At 49.5% G+C, this 6,434-nt stretch overlaps 1 pseudogene; it reads left to right on the forward strand.

Moving 5' to 3' along the window:
• The first annotated feature begins 5,711 nt into the window (after positions 1-5,711).
• LOC120609845 (uncharacterized) lies at positions 5,712-5,830 on the forward strand (annotated as a pseudogene).
• The last annotated feature ends 604 nt before the right edge of the window (positions 5,831-6,434 follow it).

Consider the following 6,434-nt stretch of genomic DNA (forward strand, 5'->3'; position numbering starts at 1 on the left):
CTATATTTTTATCATTATTTTACAGTATGCTCGTTCTACTCACAAAAAGGTTTGCCGTGAAACCGTATGCCATGTTACGCTGGCAGCAGCCTCGTACATCTTGTGTTAACTGTGTCTCTTGATTGCTTCATTTTCTCCTGAGCTTGATTTAATCTCACGTTGTTTTATAAATTTAGCGTTGCCTAAGGGTGCACTGTTTATAAAGTCTGCAGTGGCGTACGGTCACGTCTTAGGCCTTCACATTCACTCACTGCTCACTCACTGACTCACCCAGAGCAGCTTCCAGTCCCGCAGGCTCCATTCATAGCAAGTGCCCTATGCAGGTGTACCATTTTAAAATCTTTTTGTACTGTGTTTTACTATACTTTTTCTATGTTTAGATACACAAATACTTATAATCGTGTTACAATTACCTGCAGTATGCAACACAGTAACAAATACTTATAATCGTGTTACAATTACCTGCAGTATGCAACACAGTAACATACAGGTTTGGTAGCCTAGGAGCAATGAGTTATACCTTGTAGCCTAGGTGGGTAGTGGGCTATGCCATCTAGGTGTGTATAAGTGCACTCTATGATGTTTGCACAATGATGAGATCACCTAACGATGCATTCTAAGGACGTATCCTCGTCATTAAGCAGGATGTGACTAAAAGTGGTTTCGGTTTGCCAGATCAGGAGACGGAGGCTCAGAGAGGGGAAAGTGACATACCCACGGGATCTCAATGACTAAGGCTTCGTGTTGGGATTGAATTCAAGGTTCAGACTCCGCAGCCCTCCTGTAGCCCATTCCTGGTCCAGCTGCTTCCCAGAGTGATAAGCGAGGCTGGCAAGATGGGTGCCAATGGGTGACCTTGGGCAAGGTGCGAACCCTTTGTGGTATTAGGAAAAGAAGAGTCCGCGAATAGTTTGCAAATCAAATCAAGGGGCGATTTCATGCAATAGGATGAGAAAGAAAAGGACACAGACTTGAGGTATCTCTGAGCTGAAATGAACGTGTGAAGTATAATTTATCTCAGCGAGTTGGGGAATTAGAATCCAGTGACCTTAAAACCCACTACCTAGAGGATGTTAGAGCTGCCTCTGCATGTGGGAAAGTGGGTAGAGGGTGAAGGGCAAAGCCAGATGACTGAGAGAGTGCTGACTCGTCTTGAGGGAGCAGAGGCTGGAAGTCTCTTGATAACCCCATGCCTTTCCTCTCACTCTGCGTGTTTGGACAGGCCAAGCTGGAGGAGGAGAGAATTTATGAAATGCTAACTTGCCTCAGCAGCCTCCATCAATGCTGATTTCAGAAGAAAACTGGAAGCTGCTGCTGACATCAGTTTTTCAATCTACTACACGCGTTGCTGAGACAGGAGTAAAACGCCTGATTGCGGTTTTTAAAAATGTTTGTATATTCTCCTGATGTGGAAGGACAAAACTGGCATTAAGCAGGAAAAGGGAATTTAGCACTAAGAAGCAAACCTCAGAGGCACATATGGAAATCGGTGAATACTTTTCCTGAGTTCTGGAAGAAACAAGGCCCCCGGCTTGTGGGAGGGAGGGGGCGGGATGATGCCTTGTCTAAATCATCCAAGGAGCATGTGATGTCTACTCAGGGACTCCTGAAAAACCAGTGGTGTCCTAATGAAATAATAATGGGGCCCGCCCCACAATTCCCACAAGGAAGACTTATCCTTTCCCCAGACAGGGATTAAGCCTAATAAATTACACTTCAAGATGCAAGATGCACATAAGACGTCAGGGCTGCGTACACACACGGATGGCCGCGGGCACAGAAAATTCATCATCCTCAGGTTAGACACACAGCAGGCGCCAAGCAGCAGGAACTGGCCTGGAATGTGTCCCCATGAAGTGGTTCTTGGAGCAGAGGAGGAAATAAGAATAATAATGCAAAGGGTATTTCCTGCTGGGGGATTGAGGCCCAAGGGACTTGGATGCTGCATTCGTGAGCCCCCACCATCTTTCTAAGAGCACATTGCCTTCCTCAGGTCTACACCTGGGTGTTTCAGCCTCGGCACTATTGACATTTTAGGCCAGATATGTCCTTGTTGGAAGTGGAGGGGGCTCTCCTGTGCATATTAAGATGTTCAGCACTATCCCTGGCCCCTACCCACTAGATGCCAGCAACACCTCTCCCTCTCCTTGTGATGACCAAAATTGTCTCTAGACATTGTCTCTAGACAATGCTCCCAGGGTGGGGCAAAATTACCCCCGGTCCAGAGCCACTGGTCTATATCAGGAAAGACAAAGAGCGATTATGTTTCTCTTTTAGACTACTAGAAACCACTGGCTTCTGGTTTCACTCAAAGTCCACCATGGACCTTCAGCTGCTTCTTCATCTACCGAGCCAGACTTTCCGCCCCTTGCTCACCCCACACCAGCCACTTTGGCCTGCTTGCTGTTCCTCACGCGCACCCAGCATGCTCTCTTGTTAGGATGTGCGCATTTACCTCTGCCAGCAAGGCCCTTTGCACTGTCCCCCTCCCCAGGATCCACATGGCTCACTTCCTCACTTATTCAGGTCCCAGCTCAAACGTCACTTACCTAGAGACACTGTCCCCTGACCACTCTACTTGAGGTATACCCGCTCCCGTCATGCTCTCAGCCCTTCCTTATTCTGATTTACCTCCCCGATAGCTCCATTCATTGCGAGCCGTTCTGTATCTGCTGCCCATCTTCCTCATCAGAACTCATGGCCCCGAGGACAGAGCCTTGTCTGCTAAGTCAGTTATAATCGCAGCTCCTCCCACAGGGCCTGACCATCATAGGTGCATAGAAACCTGCTGATGGATTTAGGACCAAGACTCTGCCTGTGTTAGTCACCAAGGTGAACTCGGTTGCCACATAATGTTAGAGTGGGCTGTTCCGTTATGCTTAATGAATTCTTGTATGACATTCCGCTTACAGGTGTGAGGTCCTAATAAAATACACATCAGAAGTAACCAAGCAAAATGCATGTACTGATATCCACCTGGGCCCAGCTCTGCGTGGAGCTAAGAGCTTGGCTTGGGGTCAGACTGATCCGGGTTCAAATATCTGCTGAGGGTCCTGGTGAAAAAGTCACACGCTGACTATTGGATCTTTGGAAAATTACTGAAGTCCTCTAGACTCTTCAGTGTCCTCATCTAGACGATGGGGATGCCAGCAGTCCCTTCCTTGCCCGGATGTTGGGAAGAGAACATGAGACGATGCCTCCAGAGTGCTTGGCAGGTCCTGAATGCGATGAATGGCTTCTCTTAGTGCTATATAAACACGGGGCTGGTCCTCAGGGGACTCACTGTTTTCTTAGAGACTGGGAAGAAGTCAAATGTAGAACCAGGTGGAAATACTCCATTCCCGAGCGGGGCCGGAAGGTCACAGAAGAGAGGAAGAAGCTCTGGGTACCAGGTGGTGGGATGGAAGCCGGGGATGCACCTGGCCCAGACCCACCACATTTACGCCGCACTCGATTTACAGAACTTCCCCGTCGTGGTCTCATTCGATCCTCGGAACACAGCAGAGCAGATATGCTGCCCCTCAGTGAGGAGAGAGAGGCTCAGAGACACTGAGGGACAAAACAGTGACAAAGTGGCAGGACCCAGACTCTAACCTAGGTCTTCGGACCCTAAATTCACTCCAGTTTTCAAGGAATCAGAGTATGGTGAGAACACTCTTAACACTATTGTAATAGTAGCCACCATTCATTGCAGGCTACAGTGTGCCAGGCACTATGCTAAGGGCTGTGCAGACGTTGTCACATTTCATAGTCACCACAGCCCTGTGAGGGGGTGGTGACTATGAAATGTCTTATCATCCTTCCTCTTTGCAGCTGAGGGAGCTGAAACCCAGAGAGATGAACACACTTCCTCCCAGGGGCAAAGCTGGGATTCAAATTGAAGTGGCTCTGGCTCCCGCTCTTTCCGTCTGACTTCTGTGAGATTCTGCCCGCCCCTCAGAGCAGGAGCGCTACGGTACCCCATGTCCCCTCCCTTCCTGTGACCCGGTGTTGTCTGAATAGGTTGGGTGATGGTGAAAAGGGGGAGAGAGGAAGGAATGGCTCTACACTGTCAGCCTGGGCAAGTCCCACCAAGGACATCTGCCTCAAAGCTTCCTGAGGATGAGAAGTGGGTTCTGGCTGAGCTCAGGGTTCAGGGTCAGCGGGCAGCCCACTCAGTGGGGAAGCCTGAGTGATGCCTGCTGCCACCTCCTCCTCTCAAGGCCTCACTGGGGTCTCCTTATTGATGTGCCTTCCTGGTGGGGTCAGCAGTGAAGAGCCCTGTGGGTCTCTGAGCTTTAACAGCGATCTCGGGCGGTGCAGGCCTGCGGCCGGGGAACTGAGGTCTGCCCTTTTCCAGAACGCAGGCTCCTTAGAGACTGCATCCATTTTGGCTTTGCATCCCCAGCTCGCAGCAGCATTCCTGGCACATAGAAAGCACCCCGTGAATGTCTGTGGAATAAATGAGTGGATCCTTGAATGAGTGGACTGTGGTCTTTCATTCCACGACATCCCTGTGCCTGCTTTGGGCTCCGTATGGACCCAGGGATAGGACAGCATGAGGAGGTCTGTGGATCTATTCTCCAAACTCCCCTGTGACCTGAGACACCGCCTCGTATTTCTGTCTCTGCCATATCTACCTTAGATTTGTCCTAAGACTTTAGGATTCACCCTCATCACTTCGAGCCAAGGGCTGCAAGAGAATAAAAACACTTTTTGGGGTTCCCCTGGCCAGGAAGGAGTCTTTTGGCCCCTTCCCCTGAAGCTGGGAGCATGAGGCCACCATTCCCTCCCCACCACCCCACGCTTGCCCTCCCCTTCTCAGCAGCTTCGTTAGAGCAGACGCAGAGGTGAGAAAGGTCAGCGAGCCCCTGGGGGACACTTTCAGCATGGAGAGCCATGCGGCTAAGTCCCCTGGGCCATCTCCTCCGTCCCCTCACTAGTTGGGAGCAAGATGGTATAAGAGGGAAGTTCTTCCTTTCCCATTAAAAATCGGAGATGAGAAGAACATACGAGTAAATATAGGAATTGGAGAAATTCTCTCAGTGTCCTATTTATCCCCAGGAAAGGAAAAGGGAGCTAAAAGGCCCTGAGAAGAGTGACTCATCACTGGGGACACCTGAGGGACAGGCTCTTTATCTGGACGCCCGGTACCAGACACGGTATGTCACCAAGGTGGGCTCAGGGCTGGGAACACGGCACTTCCCAGCATTTCCTTTGCCAGCAGAGCCTTTCCTCAGAAGGTCAGGCCTTACGCTGCGGCCACTCCCTCCCTCGAGGGTGGACCCCAGCCTTGGGACACAGCCGTAGCACAGTGGTTCAGAGTGTAGGCTCTGTAGTCAGACTTCCCGGGTTTAAATCTTTCTTCTGCCACTTGGTAGCTGTGAGACCCTAGGGAAGTTTGTTAGCATCTCTGGGCCTCAGCAACCCACCTGTGAAATGGGGAAGATAATTCCCTCATGGGTCACGGTGAGAACGGAGTGGGTGCGGACATACTGAGGACAGTTCCTGGCACGCAGTAATTGCTCAGCAAATGTTAGTGTTTTTACTATAGTGCTACTTTAACCCGCCTACAACAAATTGTCTTTCTACCCTACACTCTAACCTATGAACCAGAACCTTTCAGAAACTTCTAGATTTTTAATCTGCTACTGGTTTTCTCAAGGACAGGCTCAAGGTCAAGTAGAGACAACTTTTTCTGCTCACTCTCCTTGGCTCAAAGATATCTTCTTGTCTACGGCCATGCCACCCTGAACGCGCCCGATCCCATCTGATCTCGGAGGCTAAGCAGGGTCAGAATTGGTTAGTACTTGGATGGGAGACCACCTAGGAAGACCAGGTGCTGTTGGCATAAAATATATATATATATATATATATTCTCAAAGACATCTTCTTTGGGTTGGTATGGGGACCCCACTCCATTCGTCAAGGGGGCCACAGCACAGGTACTTATGACTCGTCAGGAAATCCTGTGTCACGTAAACATTGGTGGGAATGGGAAAGGACACTGGAGAGCAGACAGCAGAGCCCTTCAGATCCTTCCTGGGGCATGAGCCCACTAAAGGCAGCCAGTGAGCTGTTAATCTCCCCAGAATTCCTGAAGCCTCTCTTTCTTTGTGCCTTACTGGATGACGCAAAGGACTTAGGCAAAAGAAACGTGACCTGCTGGTTCGTACCAGGTACGATTTCTCTGTCTCCCTCCAATGACTTCCCGGGAATCAAGTCAGCCACTGGTTGTTTAAAATCTGTTCCTAAAAAAAAAGTTAGGTGATAGGATAAAAAGATAACTCATACATTCAACCCTCATCATGTGTTGAGTACTGGACTAAACCTTTATATACATCCTTTCATTTGATTACTACCACAGCCCTATGAATCAGGTACTCTATTATTCCCATTTATGGATGAGGGACCCAAGGTTCAGAGAGGTTAAGTATCTTGTCCAAGGTCACATA

Source organism: Pteropus medius, unplaced genomic scaffold (assembly GCF_902729225.1).
Source record: "Pteropus medius unplaced genomic scaffold, Ma_sr-lr_union100, whole genome shotgun sequence".
NCBI lineage: Eukaryota > Metazoa > Chordata > Mammalia > Chiroptera > Pteropodidae > Pteropus > Pteropus medius.